The sequence below is a fragment of the Daktulosphaira vitifoliae genome, unplaced genomic scaffold (assembly GCF_025091365.1).
Source record: "Daktulosphaira vitifoliae isolate Bord-2020 unplaced genomic scaffold, ASM2509136v1 Scaffold_3, whole genome shotgun sequence".
Taxonomy (NCBI): Eukaryota; Metazoa; Arthropoda; class Insecta; order Hemiptera; family Phylloxeridae; genus Daktulosphaira; species Daktulosphaira vitifoliae.
In genome coordinates this window covers 31,753,970-31,774,532 of record NW_026099574.1, presented here as the reverse complement: position 1 = coordinate 31,774,532, position 20,563 = coordinate 31,753,970, and the positions used below count along the sequence as shown (strand labels likewise).

The 20,563-nt window shown below is 24.9% G+C and overlaps 1 protein-coding gene, 1 long non-coding RNA gene and 1 other non-coding gene across 4 annotated transcripts in view; 1 reads left to right on the top strand and 2 right to left on the bottom strand.

Moving 5' to 3' along the window:
* The window catches only part of LOC126900192 (octopamine receptor beta-2R), a 127,007-nt gene extending 115,888 nt beyond the window's left edge, over positions 1 to 11,119 (bottom strand). Inside the window, exon 1 of the mRNA XM_050675704.1 lies at positions 10,696 to 11,119. The gene's annotated coding sequence lies outside the window, so the exon portion shown is untranslated. The remainder of the gene's footprint in view (positions 1 to 10,695) is intronic.
* On the bottom strand, positions 5,815 to 5,896 carry Trnas-uga (transfer RNA serine (anticodon UGA)). Its single transcript has one exon. It is a non-coding gene; the product is annotated as a tRNA-Ser (tRNA).
* A 4,210-nt stretch (positions 11,120 to 15,329) lies between the features above and the next one.
* On the top strand, positions 15,330 to 19,171 carry LOC126901666 (uncharacterized). Of its 2 annotated transcripts, none has more exons than XR_007703082.1 (3): positions 15,330 to 16,342; positions 17,804 to 18,930; positions 18,990 to 19,171. It is a non-coding gene; the product is annotated as an uncharacterized LOC126901666 (long non-coding RNA). The 2 variants fall into 2 exon arrangements; XR_007703081.1 differs by having other exon boundaries at positions 17,515 to 18,930.
* The last annotated feature ends 1,392 nt before the right edge of the window (positions 19,172 to 20,563 follow it).

Sequence of the window (20,563 nt, the reverse complement as noted above, 5' to 3'; positions counted from 1 at the left end):
ATTCGGGCATCAAAAAGAAAAGCTCATAACTTTGTGAAAAACCAATTGATTTCGACGAGATTTTCAATGTACCTTTGGAATATTTCTGAGCTAGCCTTGTAAAAATTCAGCATTTAAATAAAAAAACGCTGGTGGCAATGAACGTTTAAAAAACTAAATTAATTTAGTTTGAACGCTCATTGAGTGAGGAAAATAATTTTCTCGTCTTCGTAAATAATATTTCCAAAATAATGTTGCTGAGCTCTTTTATTAAAAGAAAAAATTGAAAATCTGAGATCGTTATTAATTTTTTTAGCATATGTAAATTTTTCAATGTTTAATTATAAATATAAAATGTATATACAAAATTTATTTATATTTATAGTAAAATTAATTGTTTGTAATGTAGAGCCAATCTTCTTTTTCTTCTTCCTCGCCTTAATCCCAACTACTTGGGGTTGGTCACCCTTATCCTAAACTTCCACTTGACACAATCTCCCACATCAGCTGTCCTCATATCGCATTCAATAGCATCCTTCCATCTCTTATTTGGTCTTCCTCTGCCTCTTTTTCCTTCAACATTCATTTCTACAACAGTTCTTACGGCTTCCGATTCTTCTCTCCTCATAACATGACCAAACCATCTAAGTCTATTTTCTCTTTGATGTAGAGCTGATCAATTATAATTGATCAATAATTTTTCAATAATTATTGAAAAATTACTCTCAAATTTTAAAATATGTCTTTTTAAAGGAAATATAAATGTATATATTTTTGAAGGACGAAAAAAGTTCTACCAAAAGTCTTTTACACGAAAAATGACGACATGTCCATTATCAACTTGACCGGCTCTTTTAAATTTGTCAACAAAACGTATAAAAATATAGGTTTTTATATTAGAAGATAGAACAGACAATAATTTAATTGAATTATTATTTAATCATGTATATAAAATTATAATTTATATTACTCTGATTACCTGATTAATAAATTACCACCATCAATTATATTTTCGAATAAGTTTATTTATAAAACATGTGAAATACAACACATAAATCAATTTATTAATAATACGTTAATCACTGAAATAATTCATTATTGCTTTTATTTAATCTCAAAATACAAATAGAATTGATTTCAATGAAGTAGTTTGATTATAATTACCTACATACGTACTTGACTTTAACTATTAAATGTACTTAAAGTTAATATGTTAAATTAAAAAACAAAAAAGATAAATACACTATACTACCATGTTTCCGTTATAATTTAAAATAAGTTAGTTCAGTATTTTTGTTTGTGACAATTATTAGTTATTATTGAACTTAAAAATACTACTTAAGAAATGAAGATTTTCAAATAATAATTTGACAGCAATCAGAAATTAAAATCTATATAATAATGGTAGACGTAACTATTTAAATATTCCTGCTAATATCAATATTAATTTAATAAATATAATAACGATTATATTGCAAAGATTCTCAATAAACTTATATTTTTACATGTTTTAGTTTCAAAGAAAAAAATTTTTTTTATAAATTTACTTTACATCAAAACTCTTTTAAAAAAATGTCCGAATTTTTATACTATATACTAAAAGTTTTTAACGCATGACAAAAACTTTAAATTTGTGTACGATATTGCGATACTTGATGTCAATATTTATCACAACTCGTGTATAAAATAACGTGTATAATTTAAGTATCAACCAACGTAAGGGAATTTTTGGATCATTTGTTACAGTGAAAGAATACTTTTTATATATATATTGGGATTAGTTGTGCGATCTAGTTTGTCAAATAAAAATACTACTCCTAAAGTTTAATGTCTTATAATTTAACCTTAATTAGCCGTGTTTATAAATTTAACATTATAAGACATTTAAATGTAATAACTATTATTTTAATGATACAGTAAAACTTCCGATAACGGTCATCTCTGTGCAACGACCATAGTTTTTGGTCTAATCAAGTGTTATAAGTAATATACATAACACCTCTATAAGCGGGCATTCTAATTAACAGTAAAAAAAAAGTATACAGATTGATGAATTTACGACAGTTTTTTATTTTACTATTATCACATTAATTTTTTAAAACGCAGACGATCTTGCAAAAAAGTATTATTGTATTTGATGATTTAATGTGGATTTAACAGATGGTAATATACATATACACCTAGTTGCCTTATTAAATGTTTAAACAATAAGGTTTTACTTTAGATAATATACATTAAGGCTTAATTAAAAAATTCAGATATCAAAAACAAAATTATCGTAGCTAAACAATTAATTTATAGTTACCCAATGACGTTCTGAGGGTTTTGCCTTGAGGGATATATATAAAAAGACTTTTTACTACTCTTTCCATAATAAATCTTTGCCATAATATGGCAAAAATAAATATATTATATTTAATTTCATCATGGGGGAGCTCTATCCCACATATCGCCCGTAAGGACGAATTTTTCAAGGACATTTTTCGGTCGATCAAAATCTTAGTTCTGAAAATGATAGTACTGATGTCAAATCATTCATATTGACAGACAACATTGAAGAGAAAAAATTTAAGAATCCGACAAAGCTGAAGAAACTAAAGAACCTAAATGGAATGTAACAAATTTTTCAAAGATTGTTAATCAAATAAAACAATTAGTAGTTTTCACCCTTCGAAAAAATGATTTAGATGGTTTTGATTTGTTAAAATCTGCAGAAATTCATTTTGAAAAAATTGTATAAAATTAATTTAAAACAAATTAATATAACTCAATTTTTAATAACTTTTTTAATTTTTGTATTTAACAAAAACTTAATTTAATATTAATATTAATTTGTTTTTTTATATGTGTATCTATATAGGGGTTATTTAGTACATACAACACTTCTTTAACAGGCCCTTCTATAGAACAGCCACCATTAAATAGCGGTCATTATTTCAAGTCCTTTCGATGGCCGTTACACAAAAGTTCTAATGTATTTATAGAATAAACAATCAGTGTCATTTAAATTACTTATAAATGCTAAAACTCCACCAACAAAACATAAAAATGTGAGTGTTAACGCAACGAGATAGTAATTAATAGAGATTTTGCGCTTTTTAATCACATGTAAATTAATGTAGGTAAAATAGAACAAAACTTTAATTTGCGGTCATTAATTTTTTAGTTTGCAATTAATCTATGTGAAACGCATTTATAATGATTAGTCTAATTATAAAACAATTTTTTCGATTAAATAATACAAAGCGATTTGGTATGATAAAATAGGATTGTCAACATTTTTAGTATACATGTAAGTAATGTATACTTACTGAAATTCCGTAAAAACATTAAGATTAAATTTGTTAGTGAATATCAACGAAAGCTATGGGTTTAGTTTGGCTCAATACATTTCCAGTGGTCATCTTTTGTTGTAATAATATTATTATGGTACCAATATTTTCTCAGATTATCAAAATGTTAATACTATAATAGAAAAATGTTATTACCCTGATATTCGACCATTTTGTTTCTAAGGTATATAAGACTTAAATAAGCTTCGACGTGCATTAGACTTTTAAACGAAATAAAAAATTATTATTAAAACTTAAAAGAATGTTGTTAATTATTACATATACAATATTTTAAAGATGAAATTTTTAGGCACAATTAGAATAAAATGTTTAGGAAGTTTAATTTAATTTTTTTTCTTAATAACATTTCTAAATAAAAATATAGTTAATTTTCATAATTTTTGAAGAATTAAGTTTTCATTCAGATTGCATCTATGTATGCATAGTAAAAGTACAAAAAAAGTAACGCGCATAAAAAAAATTAATCACTTGACCCGAAATACACTTCCAATGGACCACTTTAAATTAAATTAAATTAATTTTTGTCAAATTATGTTCATAAAAATATTAAAATGGCCTAAAAATGCTTTGAAAGTTTATAAAATTGTAAGCATTGCAAAATAATGTAAAATAAAAGTTTCATTTTTCGATTCCCCATTTCACAAATCAAACTTTGTGCTTAGAGAGCATTGTCGTAGACAACCCTAATAAAATGCAATATACATTGAAGTCCGGGCCCTATTAATTACACAAAGTTGCTAATGTATTAAGTATCTATTAAATAATTTTAAAAAAACTAAAGGAAAGGAGTGATACATAGGAAAAAAACGAGAAATAATCTCTTGCTTTTTTATCTAGGATAAATAATTCTATCAATTATATTTTTAAATGTATAAATACGTGGTAAATAATTAATCGTTAATAAATTGAAAAATGTCTTAGAATAGAAAGAAGCAAAATTAATTTGATGAATTATAATTTGTTAGACTTTTATTCATATTTAAATCAGATGTAAAACGTTAAAATAAAATTGTTTAAATTAATGATTTACTTTTTAATTTACAGGAATAAACTTAAAAAGTATTTATTTTCTTTAAAAAATGTATAAGATTTATTTGTTACTAAAATAGAAATGACATATCTCCTATTCCGTTTTTCATCCACAAATTAAACACATTTTGTTGACCACAGTATGTCTGCGCCAAGTATTTATGAATATTTATAAATTTTATCATATGAAAAGATAGTACAAGTTACGTTTATAATGAGGTCACTTTGATAAATCTTTTTTGGTTACAAACATTTTCTATTTCGAACAAGAATTATCTACATAAAAACATTTAAATAAAGCATTTTCATTATTTTTGTTTTATCTATTCTTGTACATATATCCTACATAGACTAATCCCTTTTTCTACATCAAAAATTTACTAAAGATCACGGTAATGTGCACATTGCTTCATAAATATTAAAATTATGGGAAATCTGAGTAAAACTTTCACGTTTCACCTTTTTCAACATTAAGTTGAACATACAACAACTAGAACTTTAACAGAACTCTTGTAAAAGAAAAACGCTATCTATATTATTATTTCATAGATAATTATTTAAGTTTTTATCAGCGGAGAAGGTAATTGATACTGAAACGAAGTAATTAAAAGTATAAATTGTTTCAGTTAAATATGATTGAAACTTTTCTTGACTTAATAAAAAAAAACTGTAGTATAAATAGTTATGGCAATGAAAGATGCTTTCCTAACTATTTATATCAAAAAGTTTTCTTAAATAAAATAAATGGATACAAGAAAAGTTTTTTAGATTTAATGCTGCTTTTTATAACAACAAAATGATTTGAATAAGCGTACAGATAAAATACCGAAAGGATTCTTCGTACTTGTTAGATTATGAGTATGTAGTTACCTTCTTTTTCAACAATCTTTTTAGATTATCATATTAACCCTTTACATTTAAAAACAGTTAATTTCTTTAAATTACATTAATCACATTTATCAAGCTATTTTCTAATCTCTTTTACTTTATGTTGCATAGAAGATTCTTGTTTCACTTTTGAATAAAGACATCTACATTTGTCGATATAAGTTATTTAAGCTGACATATATAATTTTTCATTTAATACTCTACATTATAATAGAAATCCCGTCTTAATACTTTAATAAAAATTAATAGATATAAATTGTAATGACAATAAATGGCATGTAATCAATTTTCACGTAGTTATCATTATTATTTAATAGGGTTACATAAATTTTTCAAAAATGCGGTGCTAATTGTAAAACCAAGGAATATTAAAAATTGTATAATTAATCAACTGTATTGTTGAAATCGTATTTTCTTTAGTAAAAAAGAAATATCATTGAATATTTTAACAGTAATCCATATTAAATATTAAAACTTTGTTAGTGAATGTACTTCAATGATCTAAAAAATATATTTAATAATACATTGTATGCAAAAAATAATGCAAAAAGTTTGTGTAACCAAACGCTGTGGACAGGGTTCGAACCTGTGCGGGCAGAGCCCATTGGATTTCAAGTCCAACTCCTTAACCACTCGGACACCGCAGCGGACGAGAAAATTGATCAATTCATATATGTATAAGTAATATGTTTTAAGATAGGCTACTTTATACATCACATTAAAATAATTCCATATGTATTAATTGTAAAATAAGTTAAAATTATTCGAATATAAAATACTTAGGTATAGTTTGTAGTGAATTTGCACTGACATATTATCTCTGATCTTTTTATGCACATTTTTTAGATGCATTATTTTATTTAAGTTGTAAAATTGCTCTATTTTATGGTGCTATATTTTTCAAAATTAGTTTTATAACAAATAATAAATCAATGAACAACAAAATACATAATTTAAGTTTTATTACTTCTGCAAAACTATTAAGAGTACCATGAAAAAAATTTGGACGTAAGTAATTTTTAATCAGTTGAATAATCATAAGAATTCCATTCTTATGTAATTTATATTAGTTAAATAAAATTTAATTGGTTTAATTATTATTTCTAATTTTGAAGACGTATCATTTTAATTTTTTTTTTTTGAGATACTAAATTTTTACTATAACGTTTCAATAACGCTTAAATTATTTTTTAATAAAAAGAGATCTATTTTAAGTCAATTTAAGAACAGAACCCTTGTATTAACTACATTACCCTTCTGATAGTCATTTGTAATAATAGTAAAAACACTCAGAATTTTACAAAATAAGTAAGACTTTGTGTAGTAATTAATTGTTAATAAAATTATTGCCATATAAATAATTAAACCGGGGATAACGTAGGAGCTGATCATTAAAATTTTGGAAGAGTTTTTTGTGTTAACTGTAAATAAATATATATTTATATAATAATTCTAAAATTATTAACACGGTTAAAACATAAATGGGGCCTTTTTTTCTTACTGAGGACAAATAATTCCTAATTCTATATTCTATTCAATGACCAGTGGTATTGCTAACTTAATACATTTTAAGAATAAATAATAGATATAAAATACATATTAATAAAGTATATATAATAATTCTATTATGCGTACTCCAGTAGTACTAAATTTTCAATATGTATAACCAGAAACGTATTTAAAATTTTATTACTCTGAGATAAATAAAAAAGTCAATTACTCCGATATAAATCTCCTAAAACTTGCTGTCCATAACAATGCTTTATTTCATCCCCCTTAATATGTTATTCAACATTACTTTTTTGCTATTAGAAGTTCTTTAATTTTTGTAAAATATGCCTTTAAAGTTTTATAACAATGTTTATCTAATTCATAGTGAAAACATTGGCTAAAAAAAAATTAGCATCGGATTTTATTATTTATTTTTTGTTATGATCTAATAAAACTAGGCATTCTTATTCTCCTAACTATGGAAAGATGTTAAAAAGGTAAAATTTATTTAACTCTGTGAAAATCACCTGGCCATATTTTAAACTTAGGGATGACTGGGGGAATTATGGTCAGTGGGTAATACCGGTTACCTAATTATCTCTAATAAACCCATGCAACTAAAATTATGTAGACCATATGTATAGATTAAGAATGATTAAAAAAACTTTATTTTTATTAGAACGATGTTATCAAAAAACGTTTTTACGTTTAAATGTGTGAAAGTAGTTTTTAGCGATTATTTATTTAAAAAAAATTGTTTTAAGAAATTAAATTTAAGGTTAGCAAATTATTATATATTTATAATTTTTATGAACTATATTTCAGTGATTTTTTTTTTTAATTATTTTATCCCTATCTTTTTGCATGTATTTATGTATGACTGATATTCCCCCTACCACGAGGGAATATTTTAAATATATATATATATATATAATTATGTTTTAAAAATCTGAGGCTTTGACATAATGCAGTTGATATGTTTATGCATCCATTTGTTGTAATAACATAACATTTAGAATCTTAGAACCCGAGATATAACAATTTTTTCAAAGGTGACCGTAGTTTCCCCAGTCACACCTATTCTCCAGAAATAATATTAAGTCTAGGCCGTAGTTTCATCAAAGATTTCATTACAAAATATAAATTTTACAATAAAATTTAAGAAAGAAGATAAGTATTTTGCATTATAGACCACTTTTGATTATTTTGTCATTTATTTACATAAAATTTATTTTCGGAATGTTTGTAAAATGTTAAAAAAATATTTTTGACTCCTTTTTTGAACATCAACTATTTCAAACGTTCCCCACAAATATGGAGCGAATTATTAAATTCATGGCTAAATAAATATATTTTTATGCATACAATTATAATATTATTAATTATAAGTATTTTTCCTTATTCCACTTTATACAAACTACACTTTATGTTGTATTTAAAATGATAGAATTTCAACGTTAAGTTACCTTTAAGGCAAGATACTGAATTATTATTTTTGTTACTATCACATAAAAATTTCCGTTTGTGTAATATTATTCAATGATATTTACTAGGGAAAAATATTTATTTAAAAATGTAGTTAATTTTAATGCCGTTATTAAATAAAGATGATGGCAGCACATATTCCAAGAACGATAACTCTATTACAAAATAAAAAACGCATTTTGACACAATTTATGTTGGTGCCCTATTTTAAATTTACAATATTTTTGTTAAATGATTGAATTTTTTTAGTTATTAAATAAGTAATATTAAATGGAAGGAAAATTAATTTTTTTTTTTTTAACTTAACATACTTTCAAAATTTAAAAGAATTGAGCAATTGATTTTTTTTACTAACGGCACTACAAAATAATCAGACACAATTATAGTTAAATTAAATAAATTTATTAATAAATCACCTTTAATTTAAATAATTTTTGAATGTATTATACACAAAAGTTTATCATTGTTGTACATTGTAAGCAGATGTTTTATTTTATCTTGAAACTTATTGTCATTTATTTCACAACAAAATTGCAATCAAAAGGTTCAAACAATCGTGTATTAACACATCATATAGTCTCTTACTAACGCATTATTCCTACAGATCATTATGAACGAAATAAACGATTATGAATGATATTAGGGACGCGACCATGAACTTCTACATATAAATTTATCAATCGACACTTAAAAGTATTCGTGTTAACAGTAACTGTTAATAATAAAATAAAAAACTATTTTTGTACAAAATTCAAAACGGTTATTACCTAAAAACAAACAAACTATTCACTATCACTGATTAATATTCACATGACAAATCAATAAAAATGAAATAGTAAATAAATTTGCCAGACTTTATTAAAATTATACGGAGTTGTTAACAGCATATTTTTAACCGTTTAAATTCTTAAACGGTACATAAAAACTTGTAAACATGTATAAATTATGAAATCCTGATTATCAAGATAANTTATACGGAGTTGTTAACAGCATATTTTTAACCGTTTAAATTCTTAAACGGTACATAAAAACTTGTAAACATGTATAAATTATAAAATCCTGATTATCGAAAGAATTATTACGTATTATTACGAAAGAAAATATTTACATAAAATGTATACAGTAAGAATGGACAAGGGAGGCATATATAGCGGCAAGAAGCCTAATGGGGTTATTATTACAAAAGCCTGTAAAATATAAGGGAAGGTCCGAAAAGAGATAGTTATAAACCGAGTTCAAATAAATGTATGGATATGATATGGGTAACTGATATGAGCTCATATCAATTTCATAATAAACCATCCTAGAAAAGTTCTGCTCTTAAAATTAAAACGTCGGACACCATTCGCATTATTAGCAACAGCCCGAGGAAGTTTACTTTTGAGCGCTAAATTAATGATAATATTGTTATAATCGAGTTACAAGAAATTATGAACATAACTCTACGTTCACGATAATACCATTAACCTGATGTGAACATAATACGTGAAACCGCGGTTGTGTTCAGTGTACACTTTGGTGGTCGACCATAATATAGTCATAGTATATGCGTTACGGTAGACAAATTCGGTGTCATGGACAGACAAAGAATACAGAAGAGCAGAAAAAAATCATGTATAATCCACATTCGAGAGCCACGGAAGTAACCCATCACGCGTTAGTCAATTGATGATATCGGTTAACTTCATATACGGTTTAGTTTGTAGAGCCCTGTAATTTAACGGAAATTCGCAAACCAAAAGGATATCCTTTGGAGACAAATAAAACAAAGGCAATCATAATATGGTTTCAGGAATGTAAAAAATATATATTTTTTTTTATCCTGAATTGGTTTTTTGTTTTCAAAATTACTATGATTTTTATGTTCTTTTTTTTTAATGAAAAAAGTTTGTTAATAACGAATTTGGGTTTGACGCACCTAGAGCAATAAAATTAATATTAATTTGCTTAAATTAATAAGACGCTGATCGCTTAAGAGTTTAAATTTAAACACTCTTAATGAAACATCAACAGAACAAATATTTTCGTTGAAAAGCAATGCAAGTGCTAAAAAATAAGAGCTTACAGAAACAAATGTAACGTTTATGAAATAAGTTTGTGCAATAAAGTTTCTATAAACATGTTCTCCGTCGTTGTATACGAAGAGTATAGTAAACGTAGTAAAATTCCTTTTGTAATAATAAAATTCATAACATATTATGCTTCAGTAATGAATAATACAGTTGTCTGGCCCGGGCAGATAGATTAATTAAATATTAATAATATCTCGTCTGGAACACTTTACGCGGGAAATTGTGGTTTAAATGACCAAACCTGCCTATAAACGATAACAACACTATTATGAAATTAAATGAATTGATAACCATACAGGGCAACTGATAAAAACACAAACTGACAACGGCAATTATTTAAGGTGTTAGTTTCAATTAATTATTTATTAGTAACTTGTGATAAGACAATTAATGTTTACCTAGTGTTGTTGTTGTCTTATTTATCCAGAAAATCCATTAAATTTTTTATACACAAACCCGTTGATACGATTATATTTTGTAATGTTTTTGTACAATTGTCCACAATATTTCAAAAATTTAGAGATAATTTTAACACTCATTAACGACCAGACAAGAGACAAATAATTAATACAAAGAAAAAAAAATTATGAAATGTAAAACAAGAAAAAAAAAAGCACAACACGTTTTAAATAATTTATTTTGCAAAATAAAAATAAAATTTTAATCCAGAATAATTATAACCGACTAACGGACACGCAAAAATCGACGTTATTATTCTTAAAATTTCGTATATACTGACACGGCGAATTTTGGTACAGCGACGCGGCTGCTTTAGCACGCGAACCTTGGAGGGTTATCCGGAACTGCTACCGTGCGCGGCTCCGGTAACGGCCGCTCAGCCAACTTTGCCGCCGCCTCATACAGTGATCGCCAGCGCTGCAATAAAATATTACCGTAGGCCGCGCTCGTTTTTGTTACTTATTCGTCTGTTAAACATGACTATTTAGATATTAAATTTATCATATGTGTCTAATCAAAATGGGATCCAAATTTATGAGCATTCCTAAACTAAATTAAATTATAAGCGTATTTACTTATAATGTCAAAAGAAAAGTTTGCAATTTCGTTGAAATTTTTTTAATTGAAACTTCATTCATTTTACAATTGTATATTTTTAAAATAAATGCGAATAATAAAATCATTACATATTATCAATAATCGAGGTAATTATTGATTTAACAAAATAATCCCAATAACCAATTAAAATTGTTAAATTTTATTTGATATGTACCTTGAAAACAAAAATGGATTAGTAAACATTTTAAATATGAAATGTTTCATCAATTTGAATAAAAATGTAATTATCCAAATCAATTGTTTTTCAGCGAAATAATTTTTAAAATAAAATTTTAGTTTAGTCATATGTAACTTACAACTTTAAATTAGGAGTCTCAATATAATAACTTTGTATGAAACTTAATATATGTGTGAGTAAATATTTGATGTATTGTTAAAATAAAAGAAATTCAGAAATAACTGTTCAGTAGTTCATAATTTGAAATTGTATACATAAAATTAAAAGGTAAATAAACAAATTTTTTTTTAATCCTTTTATACGGCCCATTGAGGGTAATTGCAACCTCCCTAAAGGGAAATTTCTTAACCCTGTATACTCCAGGATGGGTGGTTAGTTCATTACCAAAGAGATGTATGGCAACTCCGGTTACTAAACTGATGACTCGTTCAGAAAACGAAGCCGTCGTGACCGAGTCTCGAATCCAAGACACCAAGATACATCAGGCGCTGTCGAATTACTCGGACACATCAACCCTTTAAAAAATTCCCTTAAATAAAAAATGAGTAAATGTATTTTCTCATAAAATTAAATATGGTAGAGGATCATCAGGTAAAGCCCTCAAAGAACTAATATCTAAATTAAAAAAAAAATAACCGATTTAGTAGCAAATTATTTTTTTCTTCTATGTGAAGCCAAGAAAATATTGATCTTAGCATAAAGTGTTTTTATCGTATTTAAAATAACTACAAATTCAAAAATCACAATTTAATTCGAGGGGGAGTGAAACTAAAAAAATATAATTACATTTAACTTTATTTTCAATTTAAGTTAATTTCATATAATTTTTTTGGAAATCGGTGGCCTCATTACTATGGTCATATCTTGTAAACTATTCAAGTAATCAATATAAATATTTTTGAATAAAAAATTAATAATCATAGGTCCCTTACACACACTTGTCTTAATGCGATAATGCAATTTACACTTGTTCAATAAAAACACTTTCAAATATTTTTTTTTACAACAATTTATTAAATAATTTTGAATTTTCCAATTTTAACACAAAAACTGTAATTTTTTTCTTTAATAAGTTTTATTTTAAAATACATAAAAAATTTAATTTTTTTTTTTTGTTTAATAAATTTGATATTGACTACGATTCATACAAATTTATCAAATTGTAATTTGAAAATAGTAATGAAAAAATCATTATTTAACGAAATGTAAGGGGGTAGTCAGAGTTTATCATAAATCACATATGATATATTATTTAAAATTGTTAGTATTAGGCATAAAACTATTTAGAATTGCAAACACAGATTTTCACAATACTAATGTTTAATAAATGACGTAAACATTTTATAAATTACAATTATTGTTAAAATAAAACTAAACATATAATACTTTAGTGAATAAAAATGAGTTTATATAATAATCTAAAAATAACTATAAATATAACTTTGTAAAACAATAAGATTATTATTATCTTATTAGTTATTAAAATGTGGTATAAATTTTCTAGAGAAAAAGTGCTTTTACAGCTCTTTTTTTTAAATTTCTTTATCCATTTTGGTAATTTTGTATTATTTGATACTGGCTATAAGAATGATAAAAGAATAATTAAACCAAAAAACAAAATGGGCGACATTGGATTATTAAAATGCACTTACTTGTTTGCTGGTATGAATCATTTGAAATTAACAAAATTACTTTTGGAACACGAGCTTTGTAATTATAATTACGCAATTTTTATAATCACTGAAGGTAACCGATTCGTGAAAAAACAGGTAGCTTCATTGTACTTCAACAAAGAAGTTGAAGTTGGATCATTGTGGTTATTACATATATACACATCTACAATTGAAACATACAAAAATTTTTTTAGAAAAGGTAAAATTACAAAAGAAAACTATTCTAAATTTGTTGAAATTTTGGAATGTCACAAATATGTTTACGAAAAATTACAATTGGAGTCGAAAGATTGTGATAAAAACAGTCAATTTCACTTAGATAATATGGGCTTTGACGATAATCAAAAGTCCAACTATAATTACCTCGTTACATTTCATAAGGAACTAATGTATGATATTGAAAAATTAATTAATGAAAATGACAGTAATGGAACGTTAGTATTTGGACATTTAAGAATGTTTAAAAGACATTATGTATACTTAAAAAGATTTGGAATACAAAAAAATATTGTGTTAATGTTAGTTAATAGTTACAACTTACAAATACAATGGAGTGATATTACTGTGAAGTTGAAAGCTGTTTTTAAAAATATCAATAAACTTGATTGGTCCACTACAAATCTTAGTACTTGCTTGTTGTTATATTCAACTACTTTCAACTTATTAAAAGTAATCATGTTAAGATTGACATGGAAACAATTTTTATGTATTAAACATCAAGATGTATTATTGATTGAAAATCTTACGAAACAATGGTTAATGTCGCTTCAAGATTTCGCCAAGTTTCTGGCATTAGAAAAAGATGTTGTAATTAACAGTGTAATAAAAAGTATTTCTATACACATTAAAAATTTTCCAATGATAAGCGATGGAACTGTTGATCTAATTAAGTTACCAACTTATCAAAAACAATTTACAGGCGAATTGATAAATTATATTAGCAATCTAATATCAATGCTTTGTGAAGGGTTAGGTTGTACGATAGTTAAAAATTGGAATACACACGAAATTTCACAGACATCCTCCAATCAAATTAATTTTTACTTTGCTCGTGATTTTCTTAATAAATCTATTGATGAAACATCCGAAAGTGATGAAATCACAGACACAAACGATATTAATAATTCAATTAGTACACTAAATAATGTCAAACTAGACTTTGGAAGATATCTCAATTATATATTTAAGGGCGTCAATTTTAATATTGTCCGTTCATTTATTGATTACATAGAAACATTAAATACTTATAATCTATTTGATGAAAAATCTTTTCCTGATTTTAGCAATGTAAAACACAATATATGATGGCACAAAGAATAATTAATTATACAACGTGAACTTAAATTAAAATACATGTGTTGTCAATATACCTTTACTAATCAAATAAAATAATATTTCAAATAAAAAGTGCAAAACAGGTTATACCTTTAGATTAAACAATTATTGTATTATAATTATTAAGTTACAGTCATTTTAATATATATATAATAGAACATGTATGTGACACGTGTAAAGTATGCTTTATAAACATACACCAATACAAACTGTATCCACCCGCGTTACACTCCCGTTTTACATATTAAAACTCTGTAACTCAATAAGTACATATTCTATATTTGTTATCGAACCATTAATCATTTTTGTAGGAAAAATTTAAAAACTGGCTATTTTAAATTAAAAAAACCGTAGCACAGTGTAGACGTGGTATAGATGAGACAAGTATAGATGATATCTGACAGTGATTATAATCACTATCATAAGAAACGCTTCGATGCGAATCTGTAGATAGTGTTTAATTTTAAACAATTGGTGTATTATTCCAAAAGCTACATGATCTGCTATTCCCTTATTTATATCCTGATTAGTAGTTCTTAGATTTAAAATTATAATTTATGAATAAATATTTATTATGGCAATTAAATATAGTATGAAATTGATATTTAATAATTTAATATTGTAATTTTTATGGAGAAATTATGAAAAAATATTAAGTAGATATTACTTTTATAGAAAACATGTATAAAAGTTAAAGGACTTGATGCAATACTTTTCAAAAAAAAAAAAAAATTGTTTGTTACTTATGAATAAATTTAGTGGTCTACAGGGAATTTTTATCAGAGATCAAAATATATTTATCTAAACCCATTTTTACGCTTATTTCAAATCTGCAATTAAAGTTTCGCATATTGACTAAATAATAACAAAATCCTTCTAATTAATCTAACATATATTTATGTTTGATTATTATGTTATGTATGAATAATCAATAAATATATTTTAATTTAAAAAATACGTAACAAGCACAATGTATTATGTGCAGTATATCAATATAAATAAGGAAATAAGAAATCATGTAGCTTTTGAAATAATCCACCAATTTTTTAAAATTAAATCCTATCTAATGATTTGCATCGAAGTGATTTTAATCACTGTCAGATATCATCTATACTGGACCAAACTATGTCACATCCCCACTGTGCAGGGTTTTTTTTTTTATTACGTTCGGTGTTGTGTTTGAAGATTTTTATGAGTGGTATATTTATTTAAATTTTGTTTTGTTTTTATTTTATTTATTTTATTCTGTTGCTTTATTTAATTATTTTACACTTTATTTTAATTAGTAAATAGTAATGTTTGTTCTTTATTTTCGTAAACGATTTATTATAGTTGCATTGGATCATGTAACATCCAGTGGTAGCGATTCTATTTTGTAATAAATTGTGACATGTCATTATGGGGTCACGAAAGATCAAACACACTTTAATTAAATAGTGACGTACTTTATTTAATTATTATCAGTACTAAAGTTGAATTACACTATCAGAAGAACCAATAAATGTTTATAACAGATTATATTATGTCACTGAACATACTTTTTTTTTCTTAGTCGATACTATTCAGTAACGCCTGTGTTCTTAGTCTAGAGTCAATACTTGACGAGGTTAGTATACTTAAAGGTTTACCATCTTGCTTTGAACCAAATGGATATTTAGGACAGTTGAATGAAGTGCATTTTATTTTTGTAAAAATAAAATGTAGAATGTAATTAATTTTTATTGAGATAATATAATAGTCAAGCAATATTTATAAAGCACCAGAGGTAAAAGGAAATTAAAGGTGCGTATTTAAAACTCTGTAAATTTATAATAAAACTATTTACTGCGTATAAGTCTAGTTTCACGATTAAGTAAAGAAATTCTTGATGATGTGTGAATCCAATTTCGTAATAATTAAATACTTATGTAAATTATAATTACTTAGAAAAGTTTAAATTTAATAAACAACTTTAATTAACCGTTTATTAGCTCGCCATAAATGGCAATCTTTCTATGGAGATTTTTTTAGAAAGCTGCCGAGAAGGGATTGAAAGAAAAACCAAATATTAAATTATTAAAATGAAATTTTTCCTGTAGAAGTTTTTTATTTATTTATTTATTTTTTATTGAATTATTTATTAATATATTTAGTGATCTAGTGAATCATTCTAATTCTGTAACATAACAATATCGTTTAGTTAAAATTTATAAGTTATTTATACTTTAATATTGTAAGTACTTTCTTTAATTTAATATTGTAATACATGACGAGAAAATGAATCTTAAGGAATTATTAAATAGGCCCCTTTTGCAAAGAGTGCCAAGTTAAAGAAAAAAATGAGCTCACTTCGTTGTCACTTCCTTATTACAAAACAAATCTTTGCTTTATTTAATTATATGTTCATAACAGGTTATTTTAAATCAAAAATATTAATCAAATTATTAATTTATTAAGATTATTTAAGTGAAATTAAGAATAAAATAGCAGTCTCTAATTATAAAAATAATCAAGAAAAATTTAAGGAATTCTAGCTATTGATTAATTAAGGATTTATTGAACTTCAAAATTACTTAACATATTTATTGTACAAGCCATCTTTGGAATTTTAAATTTTGCAATTTTAGCCATGTATCATAAATTAATTAAATTTCTCAACTGGGTTGCTAAACAATTACAATTACGAATAATACCGATAGTATTTACATATTGTAGAGTGCTTAGTAACTGAACCAGTTATACTAACTTTTTTTAGAATTGATTCAGGGACAAAATTAATATTATAATTTATAATTAAAATTTTTTTTTATGTGTCAAAATACTTAAGAATTTTTAACGACTTTTAGGATTATTAGTCTCAAAAAAAACCCTTTTCTCATTATAGTGTATATAACTTAATTTTTTCTTATTTAAATTATAGAATCAATTTATTAATATATGTTTCATATAAAAACTAATAACTTTCATGCTTACAGGTAAAATGCCATAAAAATATTATACTGGTAATTAAATTTCTTTCCAAAGAAAATACTTAAATCATAAATCATTTATTGTCGAGCTATTGATAATTTAAGTTATAATGATGTTGAGAACCAATAAATCTATTTTGACATAAATCAGTTTAAAACTCCCCAGGAATGAATTACAACTATTACTTTAACTGCAAATAGCATCGATAATCATTTAAAGTTATATTTAAACATCTGAATATTGTTTCGACAATGTGTTTATTATCAATCTAATAAGTTTATTTCTTATTCCTAGAAATCAACACACGTGGAATATTTATCACGACGGACATATACTCAAAAATGACAATGCTGCAATAATAATTGAAGTTTAAAAATCTTTAAATAAACATAAATATAAATCTAATCGAAACAGTGGCCTAGCCAAGACTTTGGCATAGAAGGGCTAAATACTTTTACTCATAAACAGTATCGAAAGTATTAGAATACTTAATTATACAGTAAGCTGCAGTATATACATACACAATAATAACGCACAAAAATACATAAAAATGGCGCTAACGTAATAAATAAATTATGATGTGAAGAAGTGGTGAATCGCCAGACCGGTTTTGTCACCTGTCGTCACCCTGCGTTATCAAATTTTTGAATTCCGCTATCAGCACCACAGACAATATCTAAAGATAAAAAATTTAGCGTTAAATTACAAGATATGATAATTCTTATCATATCTTGTCACATCTCGTATCACACTCATAAAAATTTTTTTTTTCTGTTGTAATTTATCCTTTGTCTACAGAATAAATTGGTTCTATATTTTTTCGATTATACGCGTTATATGACTATAAATTACAGATACCACATTTTTGGTGTAGCGGTGTAACCAGATTACAGAGTTGTGAATGTTACAAAAAAATTGAATATTATAAGAAAATAAATAGTAAAAGTTTTCATCCTCTGCTTAAAATAAAATATAACACTTTACTATTTATCAAAACAACCCATACATAATTTGAGTTAAACACAACCAATATCCCTATTGATTATAATCCCTTTAGCCCCCCCCCCTAAAAGTACTACAATGTATAGTACTTATATTAGTATAATTTTTCCAGTATCGATGTCAGTATTATCATTCATTGCATTAAAGAGTATTAGATACTCATCGATTCGTAAGTGGTATTATTGTTGATAAAAAATACTTTGTCGATAATATAATTTTTTTTTATCATCTGCATACTTGATAAATAATATTTTCAAGTTTGACGTAAACTTATTCATATCAAAGTAAGTAATAAATATTTATTACATTTAAAGATTGTGTGCTAAATAATTGAATATTTTCCTTTTTTACTGTTATGACTAGAGATATGAAAGAGCACTCGTAAAAGCAATAACATTTACAAGCTATGAACAAGAAAGGTATAAAGAAAAATATAATAAAATACAATAATTGTATCGTATCCATTTTCTTTTAATAGGAATGAAATAAGATAAAGACAAAAGTTTTAACTCAGTAGTTAAAAAAAAGTCAAATAGTACAATCTCAACTTACAACATGCAACTATTTGATGTTTAATGTGAATTTATTGGAAAAAAAAAGCTATAAACAGCGTAGTCAACGATTTTTTGACAAAAGCAATAACTTTCCATTTACTGAATATTATGCGTAACTTTATTTTAAATTATTATTATACTTTAGAACTGTGAAAACATCTTCAGAAAAAATATTTTACTTATATATATATTTTTTAAATTTCTAAAAAAAAATCAAGATAGTCATTTTTAAAGTAAATTTTAAGAAAAATTTGGTAAGAAAATATCTTCTTAATGTTCACTAGTAAATTTTCTGTATTATTTTAAAGATTGTTTGAATTTGAAGTTTTATGTGTTTAATTTGCGGTATCAAACATTGAAAAATGTATTGAGAAAAGGACTGAAGAAAATGCATTCTATTATATATTTTTATTGGAATCATAGATAATACCATTAAAGATAAAATTACATATTATGTAACTTTTTCCATTAAAAATCAATAATTTTAACCTGTACTTAAAGAAGAAAATATACTTTATTTCTTACTTGAATACAAATATGAAAATATTCAAATTATTACAAATTTAATATTCTGTAAGTATTAACTATAAGATACAGATGATAAAGATGATATTGTTCCTAATTTGTTTCTTAAAATCTATTCTAGAAAATTATTATCTTTTTTTTTTTTTTTACAATTTTTGAAAATTAAAAAAATATCAAATCTGATTATGAAAGTATAATATTAATAAAAAAAAACCAGCACAGGGGGGTCGCGGAACAGTGGTGACGTGGCATAGTTGGATTAAGTATAATGATATCTGACAGTGATTAAAATCACTATCAAAAATAACGCTTCAATGCATATCTTTAGATAGTGTTTAATTTTAAACAATTGGTGTATTATTCCAAAAGCTACATGATCTGCTATTCCCTTATTTATATCCTGATTAAGATAAAATATGTCGAATGAAAAAGGAATATAAACATTATTTCTCATAAAATAATTATAGCATTATAAAGTTAAAAATATAAAAAAGAATTTTTTTACAAATATCGTATTTTTTTTATTAACTTTGATGTCTGTTTTCACCGTGAAGACAAAATAAAGTCCAATTTTTTTTTTTTCATAATAAAGTATATACCAAATGATAGATAAAGATATCAAGCATCTAAAAAAAAAATTATATTGAGTTAAGTTGAAAAAGTTAATTATTTGTGAAAAAGTATGTCAAATGTATAAAAAAAAATATACAAAATGATAGGTCGGGTTGATACCTCATATATCTACAAAAAAAAAATTATATTGATATGTTCAATTTTGAAAAAGTTATGGCAGTTATAAGTAAAAAAAATTGAAAAAATGTCGAAAATTAGCGATTTTTAAATTTGTAATTTTTTTGGAGATTTCCCTCATTTAAGGGAAACGAGTGAAATTTTTTGAATTTTTGAGGGTAATGTCTTTGACTAAATACGATTTGTGATGTTTTGACGTATCGTTGAAAGAAATCAGTTCGGT